General features: G+C 41.1%; 1 pseudogene; it reads right to left on the reverse strand.

Annotated features, from left to right (window-relative positions):
• The window catches only part of LOC122864478, a 94,682-nt pseudogene extending 92,522 nt beyond the window's left edge, over positions 1-2,160 (reverse strand).
• Between the last annotated feature and the right edge of the window lie 7,077 nt (positions 2,161-9,237).

Below are 9,237 nucleotides of genomic sequence, written 5' to 3' on the forward strand. Positions count from 1 at the left end.
TGTACAGCTGAAGAAAGGGACCCAATACACTGAGCAAATTCGAAGCTATGCTATATGAAGCAATGATAAAGACCTCAGTCTTACCTGCATTTAACGGTAAAAAGTTGTTAGCCATCCAGTCCTTAATGGCAGTCAGACAATTGTGCAAAACATTCAGTTTGTCAGTTTCATCAGGCTTAAAAGAGACATACAGCTAAATATCATCAACGTAACAGTGATAAGAGATACCTTTAAATGTGCTAATAAGATGGCCTAAGGGAAGCATATACAAAGCAAATAATACAGGGCCCAAGACAGACCCTAGGGGGCTACCCTATCCGAGAGATAGGAGGAGAACCAGTCCAGGGTGCTCCCAGAGACACCACCCACCCACTGCCTAAGCCTTTCAATCAGGGTTCTGTGATCTGCAGTATCAAAAGCTGCACTAACATCCAGCAGCACTAAGAAGACATCATTACGTCATCGGAGAAGAACTGTTTCAGAGGAATGCTTCTGACGGAAACCAGATTGGAATTTATCTAAAATGTTGTGTTCAGTCAACATGGCAGTGAGCCGTGAACTTTCTCTAATATTTGTTATATAAAAGGCAGCTTAGACATAGGCCTATAGTTTTTGGGAAGGGATGAATCAAGGTTGTTGTTTTTTCAAAAGAGGCTGAACAACTGCATGTTTAAAATAAGCTGGCACACAACCAGATTGCAGAGAGCTATTTACAGTATAACAGCGACCAGGCATGGACCAATAGACCCAAGTACATTTTTGAGCATGGACGTTGGTAAAATATTTACACGGCTTGAGAAAGGTTTATTACTGCTCACCAGATCAACGAGGTCTTGCATGGCGGAAATAAGGTTTGCATCCTCAACCATATTGTAATAAAGATGATGAACTTGGAGCTTAACGGATAATCCATTACTGTTCCTTCTTAGCCCACCAAGTTTGCAAACTGGTTAACCTGCACTTAAAAATAATATAAGCCAAAAAAGAGACTATTCTTGTAGGAGTCCTGAGCAGCATACCTTCAAAACAAACTGCTGTTTGCCAACAATCATGCCAACAAAGTGCATGAATTAATTTAGAAAGCGAAAGAAAGAGATGGAGAGCAACAGAGACAGTGAGATGGAAAACAAAACATTACGGGAGAAGGATTGGAAAAGAGACAGAGAGATAGAAAAGGGCAGGAAACAGCAAAGTCACAAATAAAAAAAGAAAGGAAAGAATATGAAGGCAACAATCTGAATGACAGAAAATTGGGCAGAAAGAGACGTGATGGCGAGCTGAGACAGGAAATGAGAAATGGCTGCAGGCAGAAATAAACAAATGATGATAACAATTAATTAGGGTCTTTTCTGCAGGAAGTGCTATCATGTCAGCTAGCAAACAGAGCCGGCGGGACCCCGCTGATATCAACCGCCACTGCAGTTCACCGCAGCAGCTCCGAGGCTAATCACAGCCTCAACTCTATTAACTGCTTTCAATCCCATCTCATTTTACATTGGAGGCATTTAGCTGACACTCATTTGCAGCGACTTAGAGCGAGAGCAGTAAAACAGGAGGCTTTAAAGTCCCGGTTCATCAGCTTTACAAGTGAAGAAGGCGAGGGTCGGAGCAGCGGCAACCAGAGACCAAACAAATGCTCCTGAGGACATATGAGATGATATTTGTGGATGATGAAGAGAGTGAAGAGAATAAGTCTGAGTGGTGTTTGTTGGTGTAGAAACACGACAGCTCACCACTGAGTAATAGATGTTTTTGTAACATCATGGACTTCAAAGATTAGGTTTTCCAGACAGGGAATGTCGGGGAATTTGATAAAAGTCTGCAGGAAAGATTAAGGAATTTTACTAACATCCAGTTAAAAGGAGTGTTTATCTAAATGATACTAACGTATTTAGCCATGAAGATAATTTCAGGTTAATTTTCATCACTTCAGGGAAAACACATACTTACTACTTACTGGGCGTTACTGGGCATTTGCTGAACTGATGCTGTCATTTTTCTTGGGAGGACAGTCTCCTAACCCCACTTGACTAGGGAGGTAGCGGTGCACTCTGTATAAGCAGGTATACATGTATACAGAGAATGTACCTACCTAAACATTGCAAGAAATACGTATCAGTGTCCATCTTGCAGAGTAAAGCTGCTGCCAACAAAGTATCGTTTCATGTAATCTGAGGTGTTTTCTGGGCAGCAGAGACTCTTACTCCCTTCCCTTGCTGATGTTCTGTAACAAAATGGATGAGTATAGTTAAAACACTTGTAGCCAGCTAACTGACCATTCACTAAACCCAAAAATTGTCCAATCATAGCCCTAGGAACTATAACTAGGCACGGCAGACCTGTCAAGCTTTGAATTTCTTCAGATGTTGAAGTGGTGTACACTGAGCTGTAGTAGGACAGACGTTCTGTATAGAAAGTCTTTTTTTAGCCTTTCCAGAACCCAAAATACAAGAAACTAACTAGTTTCCTACCTACAGTAGTAACCCAGCGTTACTTCTAAGGCCAAAGAGCATTTCATAATACATTATTCTGTGGGCTCACAGGCTACATAAAAAAAGACATGTTCACGACCGGCACATTTAATCCGGAGTATTTCACTACTGTGCGGGAGCCGGCCCTGGATGATAATAGATCAGAGTTTTAAGCTAATGTCCATGGCTCTGTCCTGCTCTACTGGATTCAGGAAAGTTAACCCTCCAACAACCCCAGCCAAACACGTTATCCCACATAGCATTACGTCCTCGCCCAGAAGCCTTTTCTCTTCTAACTTTAAAAGGTAAAACATACTGTTTGGAAGTACAAACTAATTCTTCACAAACGATCACTAAACCAAACTATTTTTAAAGTTGTTGATTTTAAATCTGATTTATCAACATCAATTTAAACACAACTTTTCGCCCAAATATGTAACATATAATATATATTTTACTGATAATATCATTTGGAATAATTTTCTTGTTGGTGTAACAAGCTGAACTGTCTGACCGGATGAGTCTCCACTGTGACTCTGTGCTCTGGATGAAGAAATATTGTATTGACACGTTTTAAACGTCCACTCAGACAACTTCTGTTGTGTGATCATATTGTTATCCCATAATAAAACACAAATACCAACACATTCTGACCACCAAACAGCTGCTGTTTGTCATGTTGAAATGCAAGTAAAGGTGATCACAAGCAGCAGATGTCTACACAACGCGACACATTCACACTTCCTGTGTAGACGGGAAGATAAAAGACAAAATTATGGAGTCAGATCTCTTCCTTGTTGTTAAAACACATAAGGTCGATAGCACTTAATGAAACTTTGTGAACTGTCTGACAATTTAACGGGAATTAAAGAAATGACACCAGCGTTGTTGTGATCAACGCCACTCAGATCTCAGCAGGTGCTGAGATTTCAGCTGTCCCCTCTGCAGGTGTGTGAAGACAGCAATGGTTTACTTTCAGATTAAATACATAGATTATGGAGCTATGGGAGTCAAGGGGGATGAGATGGAAGCAGCAGTATACAGTATCACCTACCAAGATACCGCAACAGCACTGCAGGGTATTTAGGCAAAGGTGGTAAAATGGTTAAATAATAAAAACCCTGCCATAAACCCGGGACATCAGTGTTGATCCCAGCCCGACCACCACAGCCTGGCTTTACACTGCACTGCATGAACATCACACACTTTCTGTTTTGGCTCTCACTGCTACCAGTCAACAGAAATCCCTGAAGGAGAGCAGCTTTAGAGATTGAGCTCAGCAGGAGAAAAGGATCTGCAGCATTTTAAACTGAACTGAAGCCGCTTCGGTCAACATGAATACATTTTGTAACACAAAAGGTTAGAACGCACGCCTTCTAATCTTCAAAAACCCAAACTCTCCAGCCCCCTCCGTCTGCAGCTTCACCATCACAGCGGTGCTTTAAAGGTTATATCGTAAATTTGACTTTCCTGCTTCATGCCTGACCTGCTGTTAGCTCATCTCATTCAGCTAAAAAGTGGAAACATCAGAGCTGCTGTGAGCTTTTCTGATATGAAGAACGATATCTCCCACACCTCTTTTCAGATGCAATGAAAGAGGGAAAAAGGCTCCAACCCAACAAAAGAGGAGTGCTCCGGATAAAGCACTTTGTCTGTTGGGTAATGGCCTTTAATGCTCACCTAAATATAGGATATTAGCTTTCTCTCCCTAGAGTGGATAAGGAGATTTTGTTTTGCAGCGGCCGCATCATGAAGCACAGAGCGTTGCTGACTCAAACCATTATAATGACATGATAATCCCTTCATTTAGCTGCTGACACACGCCACCATTTCCACCTCTGAAAACAGCAGGAGGGAAGAAGGAGGGAGGTTCGATTCCTGCGTGTAACGTCTGTCTGCTTTAGAAAAAATGAAATGAAGAAACCCGGCGCCCTGCGGTACAGGCAGCGCAGGAAACAGCACGGTGCAAAACAAGAGTGACAGAGTGAAGAAAATGGATTTCTCACAGCAAAGGAACATTGGTGTTTATTTTTCAATGGAATCCTACAACAGTTCAAAGTCTGTTTTATATCAATGTAGTTTCTAGAAAAATTTGGTTAACACTTTAGTTACCTACTATTTCTCAGCTATAGGAAGCGCCCCCCATGAGTAACAGTCAAGTGTAGATTTTTATGCAATAAGCATACTCCTGAAGAGGTTTATATACGATAAAGTAGAAGAAGAAATAGACAGACAAGACAATATGAACTGGAAAGCATGCAAAGGCACAATCTTCTAAAGGTCTAAATGTTTTAACATTCAACTAAGTGCAGCCGCTGATTGCAAAAAAGTAATATGAAAATAGTAAAAATGTTCAAAGATGTCTTCAATCAACAAAAGCTTTGCAGCGCTTCCTTGGCCCAAGGCTTCCACCAAATTTCAATGAAATATGTTTATTGTTTTTGACTCATGCTGCTAACTTAAAATGAATAACAAAAACTAACATGAACCATCTTTACTTCATTGAATTTATTCATATATTAAGACAGATTATTAAACTGATTCGGCTTCTCTGAGGCCGTTTTCATGTTGGGTTTCTTAGTTTAAGTTCAAACCAGTCCAACAGATTGTCCCTCCTTCATCGATGCCTGCTGGAGTTCCAGGATGCACAAAATATTTAGATAATTAGAAATCGAATCTGCACAGTCCGCTTTCTGCTGTACAGGGCGTGTAATTATGTACAAGATTTGTCTAAATATCTCCACACCAGTGTCACCAGTAGCAGCATATTTATTCAACCTTCAGGATTAATTAAATGCTGAACTGTGAGCCAGACTACAATGAACGTATGTAATTAGTCATTTAGAATCACATTTGCGGTAAATTACCTCAACATGCCTCCATGTTCACAGTTCATCCACACTTATGAATAAAACAAAACTAAATACAGACGCAAATGTCCCCCGAGTCATCGCTGGCTTTTATAGATTACTGCTGCTGAAGAGCTGAAGATGGAGGGATGACGGCAGAGGAGTGAAAAAACACAAGGATATATGAGGGATTACTGAAAAGAAAGGAGGAAGAGCAGCAGTAAAAGAAAAAATAAAGAACAGATGGTGGGGGTTTATGGGAAGAAAAACAACGAAGAGTTCAGTTTCCTGCCGTGTGGTGGTATTTATCTATTTTCTGGAAGAAAAAAAAAACATTATCTAAAGCTCATCGCTCAGTGGCAGAAGAAAAGCAGAGGAATCCATGTTGGTGGCACCAGCATTGAGACACTTATTGACAGCCTAAAGAGTTTTGCTGCACATTATTCATCAGATAATTTAGAAGCAGGAGTGGGAGGTATCGACAGGACACGGCCAGAGATGAGAAAAACAACAAGTGAAGAACAGGGAAAGATTTCCTGAGGTGTGAAACTGAAAGCTTCGCTATCAGCGGTTTGTCTAAAGCCCCATTCGGACGGGATGAGCATTAGAGGGGGAGGTACAGAATGAAACTCTCACTCAAATATAACAGCGGAAATTAGAATTAAAGGTCTCTCTCTAATAATAGCTTGTCTCAAATAAAGGTGGTCTTTTTTCGTGTAATATATGTCCTGTCCATTATTAGGGAACTTATATTTGTCTATAAGTAGATGAGAGAAAAAGAGTTCTTAAATGCCGTTTCAGCTCATACATTTGTGTACATTCACATAGTACAGTGTGTCATCACATCAGAGTGAACTGAAACTCCTTCTCCCCTGTCCAGCATCACATCCAATAATCTGCAGTCGTCACCGTGAGACAAGCACACCGAGGAGACACTGAAAACACTCTGAATCACTTAAAATGTCAAGTGGAATAAACCTGATGAACCTGCTGATATTTGTCTCAGCACAACTCAAGCAGAGGTCCGTAACTGAGCTTCAAACACTCGGCACAAACACGACAGGACGAGGACTAAACAACCGTCATCTGAAGTGTCTCCGTATACCATGACCATGTCAGGGTCCTCAGAGGGCAGAGAACCGCACACACACACACACACACACACACACACACACACACACACACACACACATGTTAAAACAGGAATGGATTCCAGGTCGTGTAAATTACGTGGGAGAGAGGAGGTGTCAGTATAAAAGATTGTCAGGTAATTTCAGTAGAAGCCGTGTGAGGGAGAAACATATTCCTGAGCAAACAGGATAGTCAGGGTGCTGATGGTGGATGGAAGATGAAAGCATGGAGAGATGAATGAAGGACAGAGAGAGAATGTCAGGTGTTTCATTTGAACTTTTTCTGATCAGCCAACTCTATGGTTAAGGTTTGGGCACAAAAACTATTAGACAAAGATGGTGGTCACGTTTAACAGAAAACAATGTTAACCGATGTGAACCGTGGGGTCAAAGTCCCATCCATCCTCCTCCCTAAGATGCCATAACAACACCCCCCTGTCACCTTTGTTCCTGACAGATAAAAGTTTTTATTTGCATAACCACTAAAGGTCCATGTCAGGTAAATGTAATGTGTAAAAGTAAAGTGTGTAAAGTGTTTGAACAAATGACCATCATTCTTGTCTCAGTTTTAAAATCTGAATCAGTAGCTGCGAAACACACACTGACACGGTCATTTGTTTTGTACAGTAATTTCCAAAAACAACACTTTCAATGTATATAAAAAATCCAGCTGTAAACTTGTAGCAATGACAGCATTCACATAAAAACTTGAGATTTCCATACATTTTCTACAACATCTGGAAGGAAGTTGGCACGTTACAAAAAGTTTAGGGCCGAGATTAAAGTTGAAATTCTGAGATTAAAAACTGAGGCAAAACAAAAAAAATCTGAAAAAAAGTCACGTAAAGTTTTTTCTTTCCTTTAAGTTTTGTCACATTTAGAAAGCCTTATCCACATTGCCTGACAGTGTCTCATATACTTTTTCTATCATGCCATCTTTTTTATGGCTGCACCATCCCATCAGATAGAAATATTCTACATTTCTCGCGCAACATTTTAGACACATATACCCCAAATTCATCCTGACATGTTTGGTTTGGACATATTTGTGGAAATTTTGAGATCTCCGCTAGATTTCAATTCTTCATTTCTTCGATTTCTTCTGCAGTTTCTCCTGTAGTTTTCTTTAGTTCATTTCTTGCAGATGATACAGAATGAAGAAAAACACAAAGACTGAAGGAGAAACCCTGCAGAAAGGGATGAGGACAGGGAGAGATGAATGTACGAGTGGAGGGCAGCTGCAGCGGTGTGAAGGTGACAGATTGACCCCTGGGTCTCCTCTGCACCCGGGAGAGTCAGACCGGCGGGGTGAAAGCTCCGGAGGCGAGCCAACAGGGAAAACAGCAAACTCCACTGTCAGCAAATATAGAGGAGGAAGAGGAGGAGAAGGAGAGGAGGACTGACAAAAGAGATATGGAGAGAGTGGGGGTGGGGTGGATTTTATGTCAATTAGAGAGGGAGAGGGGAGAGAAGTGTGGAGGTGTGGATGGATTTATTGTAAGTGAAAGAGGAGGGGGAGGACAGGACGGAATGAGTGTGCATGAGAGAGGAAGGTGAGAGGAGGAAAGAATTTACTGTAAGAGAGGAAAATAAGTGAAGGAGGGAAAGTGAAAGAATCAATGAACTGAACATTTCTTTCATTAAATTTTATGTTACAGTAGCTAGAGAGCAGATATTACTAACACTCATTTGAGTATAAAGTTTAATAACCAGAGAGAACAAAACTGCTGAACAGAAGCCAAAAGTCTTAAAGGATCATTCTGGTTTATTACTGTTTTTGTCTGACTGCTCGCGTTTCATGACCTCTGACTTTGTTTGATGTCGCCACGTCCCCGGATTTCAGCAATTACTTGGTGAGTATGGTTTTACAATAGAAATGGTGGGCAAGACTACAAACAATTTGCCGCTAACCACTACACCACAGAACCAGAACCTGGATTCAGTTGCACCATCTGTTGTCAGACTTGGCCCAGTGTTGCGGAGATGATCAGACAGATTGTAAACAAACTACCGGTTTATCCAGGTTATCCAAACTGAAAGTGAACCAGAACCAAAGACCCAAACCAACGAGCCACCTCACAACACATTCTACTGTTTTCTTATTGTCAACAAATCCCATGTTGCAGACCCAAACCAACAACGTGTCGGTCCGTCTCTCAATACTGTCTGACTTCCTGTCTGCGGCTCTCAGCTCCGAGCCCATTGGTTCCTACTGAAGACTTAAATCTTTAAAAACACTTCACAAATATATAGTTATATGAAAAAAGACTCTAGTTTTTATCAGACAAACAGGAGGAAATGGTGCATTTGTTGGGGACTATTTTCAGCGGCGGATTAATCGACATTTGGTGCTGTAGTGAGCGTTTGGGGCAGCAGGACGGTGTGTGTGGGACTGAGTAAGTCCGAATAACAATGGAGCTCTGTGGCACAGAGGAAGAAGATATATCAGGCTGCGATACTCACACAACACTTGTTAGTCGATACATTCACTGTTGGTTTGGGTCTTTTCATGAGATTTGTTGATAATAAGGAAAATATAAATTATCACCAGACAGCATCTCAGCTCTTATCTGAGTTTTAATTTCACAGCAGCATTACAGAGAGCAGAGACCCATTTATGAACAGAATTAAATTCTTACATAATTCTGTCTTGATCAAGCTCCGAGAGAGAAAAAAAGACTCAGACAAGCAAATCTCAGCCCTCTGGTTTCATTATGTGGAGAGCACGTGCTCCAATGTCAAAGACTGACCTTCAACAAACAATACGACGAGAGAGGCTGAGAGAGT

The sequence above is a fragment of the Siniperca chuatsi genome, linkage group LG17 (genome assembly GCF_020085105.1).
Source record: "Siniperca chuatsi isolate FFG_IHB_CAS linkage group LG17, ASM2008510v1, whole genome shotgun sequence".
NCBI lineage: Eukaryota > Metazoa > Chordata > Actinopteri > Centrarchiformes > Sinipercidae > Siniperca > Siniperca chuatsi.